The sequence below is a fragment of the Cryptomeria japonica genome, chromosome 6, assembly GCF_030272615.1.
Source record: "Cryptomeria japonica chromosome 6, Sugi_1.0, whole genome shotgun sequence".
Taxonomy (NCBI): Eukaryota; Viridiplantae; Streptophyta; class Pinopsida; order Cupressales; family Cupressaceae; genus Cryptomeria; species Cryptomeria japonica.
Window position 1 is genome coordinate 84,365,796 of NC_081410.1, and position 23,680 is coordinate 84,389,475.

The following is a 23,680-nucleotide window of genomic DNA, read 5'->3' on the forward strand; positions in this document are numbered from 1 at the left end:
ACCAAAGACAAAAATAAGTCTGCTAGACTGATAGACCTTGTAGCCAATGTTCATGGATGAAAATCTCACATCATGCTCTTGGATATCATCAATAGTAATGAACCTATTATCAAATTGTGCATTGGTTGCCTTTGTCATAGTTGTGTTACCTACCTTTCTTAGATTTGGTTTGTCACCGGTTTGATGCAGACATGTGACTGCATGAATGGCATGCTTGGTGGTTTTCTATGGCTTGTGTAGCCAGAAAAATTCATCATGCACATGACTCAAAATATATCTTACCCACTCATTTTGATCCAACATAGGGAAATGTATGAACTACATGAAACCCTTCCTCTAAAATTGTGCATATTCTGGTTTAAGATTTCCATTCCTGTCCTGAATATGTTTGTTGTAAAGTGCTAGGATCACATCATTAGCGGTTTCTTCAATATTGTAGTTAATATAGGCTCTTACATTGTCAACATGCAAATCACCATAGGCCACAAATGAGAAAGCACCATTTGGATCATCCTCAACTAAATTAAATGGATGCTTCTTGAATTGCGGCCTTGCTCTCTCAAAAACTTCTACTACCATTGGAGTATTAACAAAAGATGATGCCATTCTAAGAAATTTAGTCTTAAGAATGTTCTTATGTAAATACCTCTTGCTCCTGAGGATTACACAATAGCTCCTATCAGATCACCTCAATGCTTTTGATCTCCTTGGAAACTGGTTCGCCTTTCTCTTCTGCTTCTTCTCTTCATTTGCAATGTGAGAAATTATTGATGTTTGCCCTTTTTAACCTCACAAACCCTAATTCCAAGTTGACATAAATGTACTGAAGGTTCAACTGAATGCCTTGTCCAACATTAATAAACTCACCGAATGATCTAGAGATCTGAATAATTGTCTCCAAACATATGCAATCAACCATGATAGATCACAGATCTCTCCAAGGGGGTTCTACGAGATTTTGCATGAAGATGCCACCATGTAAGGCTAAATGCCTTAGTTAGCGGATGAAGATACTGCATCGGATTCAGGTGCAGATCCATTGTTTACCTTGAATTCACCTTTTCTGACCCACATCTTCTCATTCTTGTCTCTAATCTCCTCTACTTTTGTCTTGCCTTTCTTATCTAATTTGTCTTTGTTTACTGGAGCATTTTTCTTGCTTCTGCAGTACTTTGCAATGTGGCCAATTTTATTGCATGCACGACAAACAACATTTTGTATAGGTCTAAAGTTCATCTAATTTGGTCTCATCTAGCATTGGTTAGAGATATGTCTAAACATCCCACAAGCATAGCATCTCTTATTTAAAATTGTTCATTACTGCTCTGCACATGTTTGACTTGTGACCAAAATTATTGAATATGAAACACTGACTGGTAAAGGTAGGACCATTGTTCATATTATTCATTCCATTATTCATCCAAATTTATTACAAGTAAAAAATCTATGAATAAATTTATGAGTATTGGGATATCTCATCGGAGTATTCTTTCTCTTCTTATGATTAGGTTTTGCATTACCTTGCCCAGATTCAGAGGATTCACCTTTATCAATTCTAAGTCCTCACATGTCCTTTCCATGTCTCTGACTTTCTAGCATCTCATCAAGCCTTGCTGAGCTAGCATTGAATTTATCTTTGTATTCATTTGCAATAGCAAGTTCATCTCTTAGGACAATAATCTGTCTTTCAAGTTCTTGACCATTATTCTTTGATTGTCTTAACTCAAGCTTCAACTGCTCATTCTCATAGGTAATCCTAAAGCATTCATCTGCTCTATCCTTCAATGATTGAGTCAAATTCTCTTCATTCTTCTTCTAGTCTTCAATCTCCTTAGTCATCTTCATCACAATGGATTGCATCTTATTCTTCAAGGAAACATTCTCTCTCTCAAGCTTGTCAAATTTATCTAATTCTCCATATATTGATCTTCTTTCTCCTTCAGCTTGTCCATCAGTTATTTCCTCTTGTATCTTGAAGTGTTGACCTGATCTTTCAAATCATTAATGAAATATTCAGTTGCATTTAGGTTTCTCTTTAAGGAGCTTATCTCATTTCTTGTTGCATCAAGATTCTCAAGTGCCACACAAAGCTATTTCTGAAAACCAAAATCCATTGATTCAATCTCCCAAACCTTCCTCAAGCAATTAGACTTCCTCAAGGGAACTAGGCTCTTATACCAATTGTTGGAATCAAAGAACACTGAGAGTAGGGGTTGAATCAATGTTCTACCAGAAATTAATTTTTTTAAGTTAATCTTAATCCACCAGAAGCATAAGCATGAAACTGAAATGCAGAAACATAAAATAATCAACCACAAGATAATAACACCAATATTTTCACATGGAAACCCAAAAGGGAAAAACAATGATGGGATTTGAACCCACAATATTATTCTATGGAAAATAGAAAAACAATATTACATGAAGAGGAATGCACTAGCAGTCAGGCACACTACTAGAGCTTACAACTCAATTACAATAAGGGCTACAACCTCAAAAGGCTCACTACCTTACAAATCATCTACAATTATGAATTACAATGAAAGAACTCCAAAATAGCATCTAACAATGCTTGGATGAGTTTCCATTAAGTGACAAAACTCTAACTATACCACATCTGTATCTCTACTATGTTTTTTGTCATAGTCAACTACCTGATCAAGAATGCACATGTGAAAATGCACTAAAAGGGATACTCGATCACCACTCACTTGCATACTATCATATCACACACCAAATAGATCTACTGCACTAGTCTTGTGTATCTACAATCACCAAATAGACAATTATCAAGTTAGCCTGTAGTTTAATGTATAGAATTGAGTCGACTCTAACCAGATCACCAAAAATGAAAGTAGATCACCAAAAAGATGATAAAATGATATCTCTATGTTGGACCTATCATCCCATGCATGATTCATAACACCACAATCACCAAAAATCTTTTGGACCAAAACTACTCTGCTCAACCTGAAATATTGGTTAACTGGTTACCAGTTCACATCCACTTCCAGTTATCAAGATCTATAGCTACTAAATAGAATTCCATGAAGATTTTCCATCAATGACAACCCTTAAACCAATAATCAAGCAATCGTATCAACTAGATGAGTGTCAATTGCCAACAATATCCCCCTTTGACATCAATGGCAAAGGGTGGGAATCCACCAACATTTATGAACAAAAGAATGAATGAATGTGCTTATTTACATAAACTTAAAGATGTTTGAGTAAGTCACCTTTAAGGATTTTAAATAATCATTCCATCCTCTTAGGAAACAATCAAAGACATTTATTAAAGCACTATACACAAATGCATGAATCTCAACACTTGAAAGATCAGATGGTACCGGTTTAGTTAATACACTAATTGAATCCTGATGTGCTCCTAGTAAGGTATCCATCCACGGAGTTATCAAACTCCTTCATTCACCAACTCCGCTCAAAATTCTATGCTTGTCATGATTCAAACCCTTTATTTTAGCAGTGTAATCTAAAATTTGTGCTTCAAGGGTACTTGGGAAAACTGATTGAGGTGCGAAAGAATGTTCTATACTAGCTAACTTATGGTCAAGTTCTTTTATTTATCTATCAATGTCTGTAGTGAATTTAGGAAAAAATAGACATGATTTGAAAATTTTCCTGCCTTCATCTAGTGCCTATTTTATGCCATTCATTGCAGACTTTAGGCATGTTATCCCTCTCCACTTCTTTCAAATTTTCTTGCAATCTTATCTCATTAAACCTATTCTATACAGATTCGGTTGTAGACTTTTCTAATGATAAAAAAATTTTATTAACAACATTCAACAAGTTTTTAAGCCTTCTCGAGGGACAAGTACCAGAATCCTAACAAAAATTGGATAGAAATTTCTCCAAAACCTCGGAAACAAGAGTAATAACTTCCTTTTCTTCTGACTAAGATTTCAATAGATCTTCATTTTCTTTAATTTGATCTTGGGTGGAAAGTCTAAACACTTGAAGAGGGGAAAGAGTTCTCAAATCAAACAAACCATAAGAAAAGTCATCCTCTCCATCAATTTCTTTACCTTTGAAAGTGACAACTTCTGCAGACATGGTTACTAAAGGTTTCTCTGATTGCTCATTACTCTTCTCCTTCTCAACCTTTGCACTTACACTTTTTTCAACATTGGAAATCTCCTCTGCTATGATTTATGCAATTACCTCAATCTCAAGAAGGTCTTGAGTAGCATCATCAGAGACATCTACAACTAGATTTGCATCTTATGTTGCTTCTTTCTCAACCTGCTCAATAGATGGTTGGTCCATCTGTCCACCAGAGACCTATGCATGTACTTTCAGAGTGGAAGAATCTTTAGGAATGTTGTCTATTGGGTGGGTGCTAACCTAAGGTTGATTTACCCCATACTTTTTCTCAAGCAAAAATTCTCTCATAATCTATTTAGTCTCACTACAAACTTCATCAATTTTACCAATCATTATTTGATCGACCCTTTTCTTACTTCTAAACTTTTCTTTAGCCAACTTTAGTAATTTACTGATTTATTATCTAGAAATATCCAAACAAGAGTTAACCAAAACATACTCTTGCATTTTCTCATCTTTCCAACAGGCAATATTTCTCTGGATGTCCAAAATATCATACAATTCCTTAGGTAACTTGGATGATAACTCAATTAAGGCTCTACTAAAATTATTCATATAATGAACAACTACTTCCTCTAACTCTCTCCTCTCATTATCATCCCCATTCTCTTAATATATAGTAAGATTTTTCAAATTTCCTTCCTTAATGATTTCTTCCTTTATTTCATCTAAGGATTTTGGAGGAATAATATCAACCTTACCAGATTCCAAGGATTCATATTTTTTCTTCCTAGTTCCCTTGGTCTTCCTAGATGGCTCACCTTAAATATTTGTCTTCCTAGAAGGAGGAGAATCATCAGATGGCTTTTGGACTATACGAGCATAGGTTGCAGTCTTCTTGACTTTCTAAACTTCTTCATCTAGCTCTGTTTCTTCCTTAGCTCCAGTATACTTCCTAGAAGGTTTTTCCTTTTTCCTCTTCTCAACTCCACCAGTTGATACTGTAGGCTTGGGCTTAGGTGGAGGAACTGGTTTATTTACTCCAGAGATAGGTGCAAACTTACTAGGTTTAGCTTTGGGTTTGAATAGAAGGGTCTATCGGTTGAGGTTTGATTACATCCTCCTCCCTTAGAATGTTTTGTGCTCTTGCCCTCTACACAACTTCCTTTGTCAGTCCAATCTTTTTTTCCACTACCTCTAATTCCTTTTTGATCTTCCTCTTTCAGGCTAGTTTGGAGAACTTTTGATGTAAGCTTAAGTCCTTCTCTTTGAAAGCACCAAATCTCTCTTCTTTTGATTCTACCGATTGTCTCAATAGGTGTTGAGCATATGCCTCAAGCATGATATAGTCATCTTCATACCCCATGGGCATGATCTAGAGTGTCTTAGGCTCAACCACTTCCATTTGACATTGATCTCTATCAACCATGAAGCAAATAGTTTTCTCATACTTCTCCATAATCTCCTTAGGGATTCTTTCTCTGCTCTTCATGGAGGCGTGAAAAGATTTGAAATATCCCCCATATGCAGATATTCTTATTTTGGTATCTCATATTCCCCATAATCCCTCTTTGATTTGCATTTCCACCAGTCTATCATAGGCCCATTGGACCTTTCTGTAAAGCGGAAAATCGTGGTCGAACCCTAGTTGGTCTCCCTTCTTCTAACTCTAAGGAGAGAGAAGGGAGGTTCGCTAGGATTCGATGGGTTTTCACTTAGGGGGAAGACTTTACATTCAAAAGAGGGGTTGAAACTCATAAGATTCAATCCCACATGATGTAAGATTGGATGCTAAATGAATTTCAAGGGTTTGGAAAGCAAAGCTACCCTCTTTTGTAAAGAATGTTGATTAAGGAAATTAAGCTAAGGATGCATAGAAAGTCATAAAGATTCGCTTATAAACTGAGTTCGGGTTATAGGATGAAGCTGCGGACCTGGAATTAGCAGTAAAATGTTGATACGGCGCTGTCCTGCAAATTTGAGCAAAAGTTGTCAGGACGATGGCGCCCAGCGCCACGGTCCTCCGAAAAATCCGCGAAACGAAGGGGGATCTGTTCGTCTCTGCACAAGGATTCTAGATCTTCAATTTCAGCCGCGTACCTACAACCTACACATAGAAAAGCGAAGATGATTGGGGGGTTAGGGATTAGGGGTTTGCCTTTAGGTCAAACCCCAGTTTTGGAATTAACCAAGAAATGAGCAAGAGCTGTAAATGTAAATGACTGTAAAACAAGTACTAATACCTTGTTCTAAGGATGTTTGTATCCTTATGTGTGAAGGTTTAGATGTTGTATGTTGTAGCATGTAGTATGTGATCTCCTCTTCAATGGTTGAATCCTTGTCTTGAACGCAACACTTAGCCTTGAATGGAGACTTGAAATGATCAATTGCTTGAAAGAATGCTTGAATGCCTGAATGCTTGAGTATAGTTTCCACACCTTTTCCATCATATCGAATGAAAGAGGAAAATGTCATTTATATACTTGTCAATTAGGGCTGATAGACTGATTTTCCCGACCTTAGGCCGACCAGTGAATGTAATTTTCCAAATTGCAATCAAAAAGACCTGAGCCCCTTAGGAGACCGGGCCCAAAATAGGACCTAGGGACCAGGGCGCTGGGCGCCATGGTCCTGGAGGACCAGGGTGCTGGGTGCCCTGGTCCTGGAGGACCAGGGCGCTGGGCGCTCTGGTCCCACCTCCCGGGGCAGCAGGGTGCAAGGAGGTTCAGGTCAGGGTGCATGAAAAATGCAGTTTTCAGTATCGTGAGCAAGTTTTGGGGTCTCCATTCAGGTTGCGTGTTGCGTCGCCATCGTGAAGACCGAAATGCAGTCGAAATTGCAAGTGTCACAATTTTAGGACGCTACATTTAGCCCCCACTTTAGCGGGAGTATGTATGCTCATACTTCCAGTAAAGTACAAGGAAACAACGTTGAAAGACTTTCACCACGTCAAGGAGGCAAGATACACCAAGCCCCCAGTGGACTAAGGATCTTACAACTTCAATTGACAAAGTAAAAGGGAAGATCACGAGGAAGAACCATGACTGTCAGTAGTAAGGTTCCCTCACTATGAGTCATGCAAAAGAAATACCAAAAATCTTCAAGACAAAGCTAAGTTTGCCAAGAAATTTTCAAGTATCTTTGAAAGGATAGACAGGGTGTATGCCCCCCTACGTTAAAGCGATCGCACACGCCTCAACGGGGGTGATTGTTTTAACGTAGTGATACACATAAGAAATGAGAAAGGAAAAGGAGCACATTATCGCAAAGATTTAGCCCCCAAGTGTGAGATAAACCCAAGGATAATAGACACAAAACACAAAGCACAAGGTGACTTCGCTTTCCTTGGGGTCAGTATGTTGTATGATAATTCATGTATATATATCATATGTATGTATGCATAATTGTTCTTCATTCCCCAATCAAGGAAGGTCACCTAGAAGAAGGGAACACATGTGTCTTTTGAGTCAACATGAGAGAGATCGAGAGATCTCAATGCTTTGCATCGTCCTCAAGTAGACAACACTAAGGATGACAAATAGAAGAATGAGAATAACATATAGAAGAAGTAACAAAAGGGAGGGGGAGAGAATCTGCCATGCTAATGTAACTTAGTCTAGCATGTCATCTACCCCCCGATCTTGCTGATCAATGTTTCGGGAAGGCAGGGAACATGCTAGAGGAGGAACATTCAACACAGCAGATGGAGCTATCACAAGATCCAAACAAGGGCTATGTTCATGTTCCGAGCCACATTGTTTTTGTCTAGGAGCTAGGATAAGTGCTTTAGAAAATTTAGTAGATAAATGGTTATCGACATCAACAAGTTCATATTCACTATCAGAAGCAAGAGGAGTAACATTTATATCATCATCAAGATTTATAAAAATAGGATCTTTAACTCGCACAGGATCAAGACCATCATGCATCTTATGTTTAGGAGATTTAGGCTCAATATCCGGCTGAGGGAAAAATGGAATAATGCTTGTTGAAAGTGTTTGTGGAGATTGCAAAGTTTGAGAAGCAGCTGCTTGAGCCCTAAGACGACGCTTTCATCGACGTTCCTGTGCAGAACGATTACGTCTAGTCTTAGTAGGAAGTGTAGAAGATAGAGGAGGAGGAATGTTCTCATCCCTATCACTTGGGTGTTTAGGTTGTGGTCTCTTAGGCTGGATAATAGGAGAAGAAGAAGGTCTCTTCTCTCTATAGAAGGTAGGAGGAGGAACTGCTCCATATAAAGGAGGAGTTTTTGGTTTAGGAAGAAGACCAAGTCCATCATGACGAGGAGGTATAGGTCTATTTTTAGAAGATTTATTAGGCATAGACATAGTCGCATCGATAGGGACGGGTTGGGAATCTTCTTGGGGAAAGACATTAGTTTTGTCTTTCAAAGGAAGAATTTCCTTCTCAAGAATGATAGGAATGTCAAGCTTAGGTGCTCTAGGTTCACTTAGAGATAGGATCATATCTGTTTTCCACTTTTGATAAGATTTGAAAAGATGATCACTTCGTGGAGGAAGAGATTGGAATTGTTTGGGCCAAAAGTAATCAATAGGAACACTAGAGGTTCTTTCAGCTGGTTTAAAGAGACTATGATTGACAGTAACAACTTCACCATTATGGAGAAATTTTAAACACTTATGAATAGGAGAAGCAATAGCTTTCATGGAAGATAGCCAAGGATAGCCAAGCTTCACACGAAATTGTTCGGAAGAAGGAATAATAGCAAAGTTCACATCAAGGGATTTGTTATGGACCTCAATAGGCAATGTAATAGAACCAATTGCAGGAGAAGAAAATGCATCAAATAGTTTCACAATCACATCTGTTTTGTCATAGATCACTTGATTCAATTGCAAAGTAAAAAGAAATTCTTCAGTAATAACATTAACCATGCACGAAGGATCAATAAGCACTCCACGGCAAGGCATATTCTTGACTTTTGCAACTATGTATAAAGGACCATCAGGTGCCCTAATGGTTTCGCTAGAATCAAATGTGATGGAAGGTTCTTTAGGGTTTTCTTGCTGCTCTAAAAAGTTAATCACATTCGGAGTCATAGACACAAGACCATCAGATGAGAGAGAGGAATCATTAGCCTCAATCACATTAGAAGTATGAGAAGTATGAGAAGGTAATGGATCAGAAAAAATCTGAAGATTTTGGTTAGGAGGAGCTACAGATGTGTTGCCTTTATCATTCACTCCAGAAACAGAGATAGTATTATTATCAATCAAATCCTGAATTTTACCCTTTAAAGAAAAACATTTTTCAGTATCATGACCAGGCTGACGATGAAAATGACAAAAAGCTTTATGATCAAAATAAGGTGAAGTAATCTTTGTAGGATCAATTTGCCTTATAGGAGGAAGAGTAAGCACATTTTGTCCCAATAACTTATTCATAATATCATGCAATGATTCATTCAAAGGAGTATACTTTCTTTCTTTCTTGAAAAATTTAGAAATAGGAGGCACACCTGATGCTGCATTCACATTGTTGTTGATGATGTTTTCATTGAATTTGATGGAATCTCTGTTCGGTTTAAACTTCCCAAATGGTTGTTGACTGCTATCACCCTTATCACTCGGAGCCATAGGATGTGATTGTTCCATTTGACTCACAGTCAGTTGATAATTGTGAAGAGTGGCACACAACTGTTGAAAAGAAGTAAACTCAGAAAACAGAAGTTTGTCTCGAATATCTTTTTGCAAATTAGAAATAAAGATTCTTTGAATATCATTATCAGGCACTGGAAAAGAAATTTGAGCATACAAATGCTTATATCTACCAATGAAATCAGTCACTTTTTCTTTAACACCTTGTTTACAATGCATTAAATCAATCAAAGTAACTTTAGGACTTATATTGTTTTGAAATTGTTGAATGAAAGCATTTGCAAGTTGTTCGAAAGAAGTAATAGAATAAGAAGGCAACGGGCAATACCATTGTAGGGCTTTGTCTCTTAATGTTCTAGTGAATAGTTTTGCAAGCAACCTTTGGTCATAAGCAAAATCAGTACATATTGTTTGAAAAGTCTTAACATGTGTTAGAGGATCTCCTTTACCATTATAAAGTTCCAAATGCGGGATTTCAACATGCTTAGGAGGAATAGCTCGAACAATGTCAAGAGAAAGTGGGCTCACAACATCAAATGTGGGCACACTAAACTTAGATTGATTCATAGAGGCAATTTGTTGCTGTAAAGAAGAGACAGTTTGTGCAAGATTATTAATGGTAGCTTCAGTCGAAGAGTTCATATTAGGTGTGTTAGATTGAGATGGAGGTGTGATGTTATTGAAAGATGGTAAAGAGTAAGGTGGTGGGACCCTATGATAGTCAATCATAGGGGATGATTGGATAGGAGGAACACTACAAGGAGGAATGGAATGGTTAAATGAATTGCCCCCTTGTGTCATGTTCATTTGTGAAGATGCAATAGGAACACTTATTGAAGGAATGAATGAAGAAGTCGGATTGAATGAAGGAATAGGGTTAATTGAAGAAGGAGGATTGCCCCCATGACTAGTAATCATAGGAGGAATGTCTTGTATAGAGGTAGCCATGATGTTTGATGTAAAGGTAGGTATACTAGCAATAGGAGTTGTCAAAGGAATAGAATGATTGACTTGTGTAGGAGGTTGTGTATAACCTAAAGATTCAGCACAACTCTTCATAGGCATCATGTTTGAATTCACAATGTGTGAAATACCACGCAAAACATCAATTCCATTCTTATCACTTTGAAGCATACGTTTTAGACCCTCAATTAAAGGAAGAGCTTGACTATCGGGATACTCATGAGACATCCATTGGTGAAAATCATCAAATTGGTTATCCAATTTGGAAAGTTGTTCAACAGAAACTTCATGGGGAGCTTCTTCATCATTAGGAGGATTAGAGGAATTACCCATGTCCTCGTTAAAAAGGCTATTCAAATTAGGTTCCATCTCCTCGGTAGTTAAACCTCGGAAAGACTTAATTCTATAGCTTCGTCTAACGGGAATAGTGTAAGTAGGGCTTATTGTTGTAAAACTCATGCACTAGAGAGAGAGAGGTGATTTTGATTTTAGAGGTAGCAATTTTCAGTAAAACCAGCCAATCTTCCAGATTTAAGCTGTTAAATGCAATCACAACAGTCTCCCGAAATTTTGGAAAAAATGTCCAGGACCGTGGCCCTCGGAGTGCAACACGGTCCTTGCAACTTTTTTCGAAATTTGCAGGGATGAAAGGTATGATGATTTTAGAGCTAATCTGAAAAAAATTGAGGGATTTTACGATCTGTAGATAGGCCAAATTAAAGTTGCAAATTCAAAATTGAACCCTATCAAGATTGTCGAAAAATGCAAAATTTGAATTTTGAAAAAGAGAGAGAAACTGAAATTTTGAATTTTATGATTTTAGAGGGAATGTCAAGAGCAATGCAAATTTTGAAATTTGAAAATTGACTCAATTTCACGCAAAATTCAATTTTGAAAGCGGAAATCAAAGTTGTTGTAATTAGACACTTAATTTCAAAAGTCACAAAATGCAAATATTTGAATAAAGCACTGAAATTTCGAATGAATGCAAATACAATTTTCAGATCTAAGACAGTAAGAACACAATTTTGACACAAAATTTCAGTTTCGATAATTTTTAAATGATTAGGAGCCTTAGACCAAGCAATCACAAGACCAACTTTGACTGTAATTTTGAAAGTGTTATAATTGATAAAATCAGCCAAAATTCTGGATTTTAGCAAGAAAATACAGCAAGATCTCGCTCCCGAAATTTTGGAAAAAATGTCGGGGACGATGGCGCTCGGAGTGCAACACGGTCCTTGCAACTTTTTTCCAAATTTTCAGGGATGAAAGATATTGTGATTTTATTGCGGAATCCAAAGTTACAGCTGATTTGGAGATGTTTTGATTGGTCAAATTGTCGAACAAAGGTTGAATCAAGAGGGTTTCAAAAATTAGGGTTTTGACTTTTAACCACTTAATTTTCAAAATTAAAGCACAAATATGAATTGATAATTTGTAATAGAAGGACAGATCTGAAACAAGCATTAACATTTAGACATTTCGCAAGTTTAATTACTAAAAAGAAATTTAGGGTTTTTATGCAATCACCTCTAAAATTTTGCAAAAGATCAAACATGGAAATGTAATTAATTTTTCAGATCTAAGCATGAAAAATCAGAAAGGATGTTCACGTCAGGTTCACCAAAATGTAAAGTGGAAAATCACGGTCGAACCCTAGTTGGTCTCCCTTCTTCTAACTCTAAGGAGAGAGAAGGGAGGTTCGCTAGGATTCGATGGGTTTTCACTTAGGGGGAAGACTTTACATTCAAAAGAGGGGTTGAAACTCATAAGATTCAATCCCACACGATGTAAGATTGGATGCTAAATGAATTTCAAGGGTTTGGAAAGCAAAGCTACCCTCTTTTGTAAAGAATGTTGATTAAGGAAATTAAGCTAAGGATGCATAGAAAGTCATAAAGATTCACTTATAAACTGAGTTCGGGTTATAGGATGAAGCTGCGGACCTGGAATTAGCAGTAAAATGTCGATACGGCACTGTCCTGCAAATTTGAGAAAAAGTTGTCGAGACGATGGCGCCCGGCGCCACGGTCCTCCGAAAAATCCGCGAAACGAAGGGGGATCTGTTCGTCTCTGCACAAGGATTCTAGATCTTCAATTTCAGCCACGTACCTACAACCTACACACAGAAAAGCGAAGATGATTGGGGGGTTAGGGATTAGGGGTTTGCCTTTAGGTCAAACCCCGGTTTTGGAATTAACCAAGAAATGAGCAAGAGCTGTAAATGTAAATGACTGTAAAACAAGTACTAATACCTTGTTCTAAGGATGTTTGTATCCTTATGTGTGAAGGTTTCGATGTTGTATGTTGTAGCATGTAGTATGTGATCTCCTCTTCAATGGTTGAATCCTTGTCTTGAATGCAACACTTAGCCTTGAATGGAGACTTGAAATGATCAATTGCTTGAAAGAATGCTTGAATGCCTGAATGCTTGAGTATAGTTTCCATGCCTTTTCCATCATATCGAATGAAAGAGGAAAATGTCATTTATATACTTGTCAATTAGGGCTGATAGACTGATTTTCCCGACCTTAGGCCGACCAGGGAATGTAATTTTCCAAATTGCAATCAAAAAGACCCGAGCCCCTTAGGAGACCGGGCCCAAAATAGGACCCAGGGACTAGGGCGCTAGGCGCCATGGTCCTGGAGGACCAGGGCGCTGGGCGCCCTGGTCCTGGAGGACCAGGGTGCTGGGCGCCCTGGTCCTGGAGGACCAGGGCGCTGGGCGCCCTGGTCCTGGAGGACCAGGGCGCTGGGCGCTCTGGTCCCACCTCCCGGGGCAGCAGGGTGCAAGGAGTTTCAGGCCAGGGTGCATGAAAAATGCAGTTTTCAGTGTCGTGAGCAAGTTTTGGGGTCTCCATTCAGGTTGCGTGTTGCATCGCCATCATGAAGACCGAAATGCAGTCGAAATTGCAAGTGTCGCAATTTTAGGACGCTACACTTTCCTTTTACACTGGGTATCTCATTCAATAATATAAGGCCAAGAAAATAAGAAGTGATCCATACTTAAAGGTGTTCTTTTTGTGTAGCTTAATTTTCTTCAAATTTCTCATCACTTCATTCGGGAGGACTATACATAGATCATACCTCATGTCATTCTTGAGCATCTAGTATGCTGTATATATGGAAGTTCTAGAGACAAAGTTCTCTCCACTTGATTGATGGACTTTGTAACCAATCACCATCGATGCAAACCTCACATCATGCTCCAAAATATCATTGATAGTTATTTCTCTATTGTTGAACTTGGAACCAGTAGTGGCTATCACTCTATTATTTTATACCTTTCTTAAGCCAGGTACTTCACCAATTTCATTGAGGCATGTCACAACTTGGATCACTTGCTTAGTGATCTTATGAGGCCTATCAAGCCATATTAATTCATCATGGACTCGATTAAGGATATATTGGATCCACCCTGCTTCATCGAACAATGCAAAATAGACAAACTATGAAAAACCCTTATCCTGAAGAACCTTATATTCTAGTTTGAGGTTACCCAAGCTATCCATGAAGTGTTTGTTATACAAGGTCAACATATCAGCGTTGCAAGTTTCTCATGGTCACAATGGATGTAAGCCCTAATATCCTCATTGTGAAGGATGTTGTAGGGTACCGAATAGTATGCTCCCTCCAGATCATATTCAACAAACAAGAAAGGATGTTTCTTTAAAATAGGTTTGGCTCTATCATTAATCTCAAAAACTAATGAGGTAGAAATTCCAAATATTGATTCCATTTGAATCTAGGGTTCACAACTGATAACTTCATAAATTAGATAAATGCCTTAATTCACAACCAAGTGGAAGAATTCACCTTTGGATCATTGTTAGCTTGGTTTAGATCACCAAATCACTTTACTTCATTGTACTTCTCTATTCTCTTGGTCATGTTGTGAAAAATAGATCTTTGAAATTCCCATTTTAAACTCTAAAAACCTAATTCTATGTTGTAATAAATGCTACAACCAGTTACCATGATATTCATGAAATCACTTACCAAAGCCTCAAATCTTCATGCAATCTTTTAGATATCACTTCCATACATGATTTAAACTTTCTACAACCTTTTGAAATTAGTTACAGATCTCTAAAGTGGGGGTTCTATGAATTTGCATGAAAAGATCCCCCTAAGACCAAAAAGTCTTAGTTACCAGATGAAGATCCTGCACTAGATTCATGTGCAAATCCATTGTCTATCTTCGATTCATCTTTTCTACCCCACATCTTCTCATGATTTTCTCTGATCTCTTCTACATTCACTTTTCCTTTCTCATCTAATTTACCTCTATTTACCGGATCATTATTCTTTCTTCTTGAATACTTTGCAATGTGTCTAGCTTTGTTGCATGTACAACAAATAACATTTCTCTGAAATTCATCTAATTTGGTCTCATCTTGCACTAGTTAGAGATATGTCCAAACATCTCACAAGCATAACATCTTTTATTTTGAAAATTATTCATTACTACTCTACACATATTTGGCTTGTGACCAAAATTATTGCATATGAAACATTGACTGGTAAAGGTAGGACCATTGTTCATATTATTCATCCTACTTCTACATTGATTCACCATATGACCAAATTTATTGCAAGTAAAACATCTACCATTGAATTAATGAGCATTAGGCTGTCTTACCGAAGGATTATTTATCTTCTTGTGATTAGGTTTTGCATTGCCTTGTCCAAATTAGTGGATTCTCCCTTCTCAAATCTAAGTCCTCGCATATCCTTTCCATGTCTTTAACTTTCTAGCATCTCATCAATCCTTTCTAAGCTAGCATTGAATTTGTCTTTATATTCATTTGTAGTAGTAAGTTCATCTCTTAGGGCAACAATATGTCTCTCAAGTTCTTGACCATTGTTCCTTAATTGTGTCAATTTAAGATTCAACTGATCATTCTCATAGGTAATCCTGAAGCATTCATCTTCTCTATCCTTCAATGATTGAGTAAAATTTTCTTCATTTTTCTTCCAATCTTCAATCTCCCTAGTCAGTTTCATCACAATGGATTGCATCTCATTCTTTAATACAATATTCTCTCTAGCAAGCTTGTCACATTCATCAGCTTTGTCCTAATTTTCCATGCTTTGATCTTCTTTCTCCTTTAACTTATCCATCAACTCTTTCCTCTTGTCTCTTGAATTGTTGACCCTATCTTTCAATTCATTAATGAAGTCTTCAACTGCATTCAGGTTTCTCTTTAAGGAGCTTATCTCATTTATTGTTGCATCAAAGTCCTCGAGTGCGACACAAAGTTGTCTCTAAAAATCAAAATCTATTGATTCAATCTCCTAGACCTTCCTCAAGTGGTTAGGCTTCCTCAAAGGAACTAGGCTTTGATACCAACTATTGGAGTCAAGGATCACTAAGAGGGGGGGTAAATTTGTGATCTACTGGCAAATAAATTTTATGACTTAATCTCTAACCACTAGAAGCATATGCAAGAAAGTAAAATACATAAATACAAGATGATCAACCACAAAATCATAACACCCATATTTTTATGTCGAAAACCCAAATGGGAAAAACCATGATGGGATTTTAACCCACAATATTATTCCACTATGGCCAGTAGAAAAACAAATATTACATGAGGGGAATGCACTTGCATTTAGACACATAGCCTAGAGTTCACTACTCAAGTTACAAAACAAGGCTACAACCCTAGAGGAAGGCTCACTACCTTATAAGAGAATAAAAACTAATTGCAATAAGTGAAGATATAGAAAAGAGCATCTGACTATGCCAAATATCAATTCCAGTTAGGCACAAAAAGATCTGCAGCACTGTTCTACTAAACTTCTTTGTTCAGTTGTGCAACTGCTCACCGAATCAACCAAGATCAAAATGTGCACATGAAACTATGTTCACTCAAAAATGGTATATCTTATCACCACACACTTAATGAATCATTCCAATCGGTCTTATATATGTCCGGATTAGAAAGATTAATCTCCTACAGGTCTGCTTCCAAAAATTGCATAACACATAACATGAAACATGTAGTTACAAGTCGGCTCCAATATTTTCAAAGAATATGTACCACACCCAAAACACATTATAACACACTTCCTATAGGTCTCACATAACTCCCAAACATAATTCCAACCACCAAAATTAACTTAAACAATTTGGGCACACACTACATCATGAAGAATACTTTGCTTTGCTGCTCAACTAGATACCGAATCTTCAAAAAAGTGACAGAATTAACACTAGAGGGTAGATTTGCATGATAATAGGCCTCTGATACTTAACCAATCCATTTTGATCATGAAAACAAAAATCCACTTCTTTGAAAATGAAAAGTGCTCTCAAACCTGTACATAGAGCTTCACTGGGCAAAACTGATCTCAAAAAACATAATCCAGATTATCGGATAACCATGACTTCATACCAGATAAAATAAATAGGTTGAGTTACCATCAATGACAACTCCTAAGCATCTGTAATCATCAAAGACAACCAATCTTCACCAGAGCATCACCAAATCATCAATGCCAACAATTTCTGCTTCTCGGATACAGTAGCTTCGAATGTAGATTCAGATTTACGAGGGACTTCACCAAATTCTCTTAACTCAAAAGCAGAAAATATCCCAATTAGTGTGTCTTTGGTCACATTTTTCATAGTTTAGATCTCTTCAATAGCAACAACTTTGTGTTTATAAGAAGGAGGCAAGGATCTTAGCACTTTAGCCACAATATCATATTCTTCTAGTACTCCACTGACACATCTGATATTCAATACAAGCTTGTTCACCCTCTACATAAAGGAGGTGATGTTCTCATCTTCACCCATCTTCAACATTTCATGCTTTCCCTTCAAGATCCATAACTTAGCAATGTTAACATGACTATCAACTTCATACAAAGTCTCTAACTTCTTCCACATCTCATGAGAAATCTGCAAATCCATCACATTTGTCATATCAAAACCTATGAAGACACTCAGCAATGCTTCCTTCACTCTAATATTGAATTTAGCTTTCTTAATTTCATTTGGAGTGGTAGGACCATTCCGAGGAATAATGTATACACATTCTTAGTAATCTTCTAGCAGTCTTCACTGATGCATCTCAAATGATATTCCATTTGGTTCTTCCATAGAGTATAGTTCATTCCATCAAATCTCAAACTATCCTTATTAAAAGAAAAGGTTTCCATCTCAAATCTCCTCAAGTGGCCAAGATTCTTTTGAAGGATCTCTCTAATACCAATTGTTGGGAACAATGCAACAAACTGAGAGGGGGGGGTGAATCAATTTGCAAAAAAACTTAGTACAACTCAAAGTTAAATACAGATCTGATAATTAACAATTAAAGCATAAATAAAAATGACATAAATATAACAGATAAAACTAAGATTTTTGATGTGGAAAACCCAGTCAAGGGAAAATCCATGATGGGAACCTATCCACAATGAGAGAATAACTTGTTAGGAATAAGTGAAATATTACAATGGGGAATGCACATACATTTGTTGGCCATTTGGTGGAATTGACTATGTTTTGCATTGATGTTTTGTCATTGATGCCAACACTAGCTGTGGATGCTTTATCAACACTCTTCTAGTCCTGGTAGGCTGAGTGGTTTCTGGTTGGTTTAAATTTGGCATGATCTGATAGGCTCTAGTATGATTTAGTTATGGAATTGTCTTATTCATGATAATCATGCTCATATTCAGTAAGTTGGTTTTGGTCTAGTGATTAGATGCTATCCTATTTGATTAGAAGCTTGACTTCTGGTTCTAATGAGGGTTTCACTAGTAGAGCTTTTGATGAAGATCTTTGATAAATTTCGTAAGTGGTTTTCGTGCATCTTCTAGTGGAGTTTTTGGATGCTAATGGTGATCATTTTCAAGACTTGGTGGATGGAGATAATTGCTTTAGCTTGTGGACCTATATTGTGTCCCAGTTGATCTAGGTTATGGACTGACTTTAATGCAACGTGTGGATTGGACCTCTCGATGTATTTTCGAGATGCCTTATTTGTTGGATATTATTTGTTTGGTCTAAGGCCGACGTGTTTTGTAATTATGTAATTGGTTTATTTTCTGGTGGCTGACCTGATTGTTTATAGTTGAGGGTTTGTATATATAGATGTAAGATCTCATTGTAGATCATCATGGTATGGGAAATGGTTATGGTCAAGAGATGTAATATGTGAATAACATAATATCATTTAGGTAGAGGATTTGGTCAATCATTGGAGATCGAATTGGGTCTATGTAAGAGGATTTAGTCCTTTGGTATTGAGCTTAACCAGAACTATACTCAGGCATAGGTGATGCTATCTTTGCAGTTCAAACACTTCTCTGGATTGTAGTCTGGATTTCTATGTAGTCACTGAGGCTCCTTTTGTGATGAGCAGTGTGCTCTAGGCTATTGGCCCTCCTAGAAGTGTAGGTCCCTTACTGAAAAAGTATTATCTGACTGTGGGTAGGCTTCCCACTGTGGTTTTTCCCTTTACTAAGTTTTCCACGTATAAATTTTGGTGTCATGTGGATGGTATTTATTATGTGATTATTGTTTATGCTTAATTGGTTTAACTTCTATTCTGGTATTAATGTTTTGGGTTACGGTATTAAATTTTTAATTTCTAATGGTTTTGGTAATTTGTGACAACTGATTAACCCCCCGACCCCTCTTAGTTGTCTTCCAATTATTTGAACTATCTAAAAATATTCAAGCTCACTACCCAGAGCTCACTGCTCAAATTACAAAGGGCTACAACCCTAGAGAAGACTCACTATCTTACAAAGTTTTGGACAACAATCTGGATTACATGAACTAAGAAAATAACATCTCCTAATGCCTAATTACAGTTTTGGTTTAATTCAAACTTTGCATATACACTTTTGCACACTCTTTTACACTTCACAACTCCTCTCCCATTGAGTGATTAAGATAATATTCACACATGGAGATACATCTCTCAAATGAATATTATATCTATATATACAAAATTGTCAACCTATATTTCAAGGTCTTCTAAACCCTCAACACAAAATATAAAATAATAACCCCACATGCTACAACAAATTATGTGAACACAAACAATGTTAGCTAAGACATAGTTTGGACCCAAATCAACACTACAAATTTGAAGCACCTTGAAGAATCATGCCTTGATCATCTGCAAAATTCTATAACTCCATAAATATCGCATAACATGAAGAACACAATTGGATCAAGAAAATGATCAATAGCGTGCACAAAAATCAATGCAAACCAACAACATGGATATAGCACAATCTAGAAACATTCACAAGCAACATGAATTGCACCAAAATAACTGCAACAACTTGGATTACTATAATCATTATCATCTCTTTACCAGAGCTCAAGAACATCAACTCAACTAATTAACAACCTGAAAGCTTTGCTTGTGGACCTCTAAATCAAGAACCATTAGGACTAAGGACACACCTGAACATCCCAAACACTCTACCAGAACCGCACACAAAGATATTGCAATTCTGAAACAATGTAGAGCACAAACCAAAATATCGAATAACATGAACAACTGAATAACAACCACAATATTGAACCTCACAACTCAATCAAATCAACATGCAGACCACTAAAATTTCTTCTAAATCAACTAGAGATAAGCATTTCAAAACCCATTAAACCGCAATAGCTCATTTGCAACACACTAACCAAACCAACTCATATAATCTGACTGCAACATTGGAACACACAGAAGAATATGTTGACATCAATGACAAAACATTATACCAGGAAACTTCTCAACAATAACCAACACTCTTAAACTCTAAAGTTCTTGTAGGTAGAAAATAAAAGAAACATGCATATAGCTTCCATCCTTTGTATCACAAAAAAAGTTTCTTTAAATTCTATAGCTTCTACCTGAGAATATCCTTTACATACTAGTCTCACTTTATTCCTTGTCACTTTTCTTTTCTCATTTAGCTTATTTCTGAATACCCACTTAGTTCCTATTACATTCTTGTCCATTAGTTTATGTACCAACTCCCAAGTCTTGTTCTTTGAATATGATTTAGTTCTTCTTCTATTGTATTTACCCAAATTTCATATTTACTTGCTTCCTCATAAGTCTTCAACTCAATAATTAATAAAAAATAGTAATTTGTTTGTTCTTGAGCTTCTGCACTCTTCCTTCTTGTCTGAACACCTTTTATTTTGGGCTCTCCAGTTATCTAATTTTTTGAATGATGCTTCTGAATATACTTGGTAGGAAATTTTGCTAAATCTTCTTCAATTATAACTCAATTAAACTTGATACTTAATACCAGTATACTAAACTTAATGTTGGTAAGATTAATAGTTAATAACAGTACCGGTGAAACTTAATGCATGAAATAGAAAGAGAAACAACATCCACAACACATAAAACAAAGATTTGTACGTGGAAACCCTGTAAGGGGAAAAACCACGGTGGGAAACCTTACCCAAAATAAAATGATACTACTGTAGATAGTATGTTTATACAAATGGGGTCTGTAGATGCAGATAGGCTAGCTGCCTAGAGCTCACTACTCAATCACAAAATGAGAGTCACACTGACTACAATTGAATGATTAAATCCAATCATAATGTACTGCTCAAAGTAGCATCTCCAATGCTAGATTCAGTATTGGTTAAGCTCTAATTGTCTCCTTCAAACCTTCCTTGAATCTTCAAATGATGTTTGTGTGAGTAGCTCTTCTTATATTCGCATATACCGAATATCACAACCTTATAATACCTTATCTCATCTCTTATATCAATCTGACAATTGAGCTCCTACATATATACCAAAACCTAAGACCAAATGTGTAGGTCGGCTTACTAAGAATAATATAATAAAATATATTACAAGTAAGTAAAGATGTGATGCATCATGTCGGCTCAACAACAATATTAATTGATTAAATCATCTCCATGACATGTCATGCTGATTTGGAATAGATAGCGCTTGTCAATCCATAACCCAGACCCATTCATTGATAACAACAAATATGTTAACCCAATTAGACCAATAACCAAATTTCCAAAACCAAGTGTCCAAACCATGTCTTCGACATAACCAAGTGATCTTCAGATGATAAAAAGTCATCCTTAGTGCAGGTGAACAATATATCCTGTCGATGAACCAGATACCGGTGACGGTGCATAAGTCACTGAACTTGCTGGTGAACATTATTAAAGATCTCTAGAAAGATAAGTGTTGATAAGTGTTGACATCAATGAAAAATCAAATGCAACATACCCATAATACCAACAATCTCCCCCTTTGGCATTAATGGCAACACAAGATGGAAAAACCATCTAAGTGCCAAAGCAAAAAATGCCAAAAACCAAAAACCAACAATCTCCAGAATAGATCAATACCAAAAATCAAAATACAAATGCAGAGAGTAAAAATCTCTCCCCTAATGAATAATCTCTCCCCAACGGATAATGTTTTTTACATAGATATCTTTCCCCCTTTGACATAAAATGCCAAAGCAATACAAATACCAGATATAACCAATTCATAGAACCAATTACAAATACCAACTTATCCAACTACTCCCCTTGAGAAGTAGCTCTCCTCCATCAAAGCCAGAAAAATGTTTCTCTATAAATTATGTCGGTTTGATGCCAAGAATCAACTATCTAAGTCTCTACCAGTGAGGGTATAACCCCAAGCTTCTCTCTGAGATATTCAAAAGTTTCCTTAGGCAATGGCTTAGTAAAGATGTCTACAATTTTCTCTTTAGTATTCACATAAACCAATATTACTTATTTTTCTTCTACATTCTCTTTCAAAAAATTGTATTTGATAGAAACATGTTTAGTTTTAGAGTGAAATACCCGATTCTTAGATATATCAATTGTTGTTGAATTATCACAATAGATGATTATAGGTTCTTTGCATTTTAGCTTTATGTCCTTCAACATTTGTTTAATCCATAATACCTGAGTACAATTGGTTGTTGTTGCAACATATTTTGATTCTACTCTTGATAATGATGTACAACTTTGTTTCTTGCTCAACCATGAAATCAATCTGCTACCAAGAAAGAATGCCCTGCCGGTTGTTCTCTTTTTGTCATCTACATCTCCTACCCAATTTGCATTGGTGTATGCACATAAATAAAAATTTTCATGTTTAGGATACCATAAGCCAAGATTTGTTGTGCCTTGTAAATACCAGAAAATCCTTTTTACTATTGATTCATGATTTTCTCTAGGATTACTCTAAAATCTTGAAACAATACACACTACATTCATTATATCACGTGTGTTTGTGTCAAATACAGTAAACCTCCAATCATAGATTTGTATCTTGCTAGATTAATAGGAGTTGAATCATCTTTCAATGATAGTTTATCAGTTGTAGTCATAGGAGTACTTACTGGTTTAGAGTTGTCCATACCAAATTTCTTCAATAATTCCTTTAAATACTTTGATTGACATAGAAATATACCTTTATCAGTTTGAGAAATCTGCAATCCTAAAAAGAATTTTATCTCCCCAATCATAGACATTTCAAATTCTTCTTGCATCTTGTTAGAAAATTCTTTACACAATCCCTCTTCTCCTCCAAAAATGATGTCATCAACAAAAACTTCAATAACAAAAATGTCTTCATTAGTCACTTTAAAATATAAGTTGCTATCAACATTACCTTTAGTGTAACCAAGTTTCATAAGATATTTGTCTAATCTAGCATACAAAGCTCTAGGAGCTTGCTTCAATCCATATAAAGCTTTCCTTAACTTGCAAACCATATCCTTATCATTTGTCAATGAAAATCCATCAGGTTGTTCAATGTAAACTTCCACTTCAAGATCACTATTTAGAAATGCACATTTAACATCCATTTGATATACTTTTTAGTTTTTGTGTGTCGTAAATGCAAGAAATAATCTGACTGCCTCAATTCTAGCTACTGGTGCAAAGGTTTCATTGTAATCAGTTCCCTCTTTCTATGAATATCCCTTACACACTAGTCTTGCTTTGTTTTTTATTACCTTACCATCTTCATTAATTTTATTTCTGAATACCC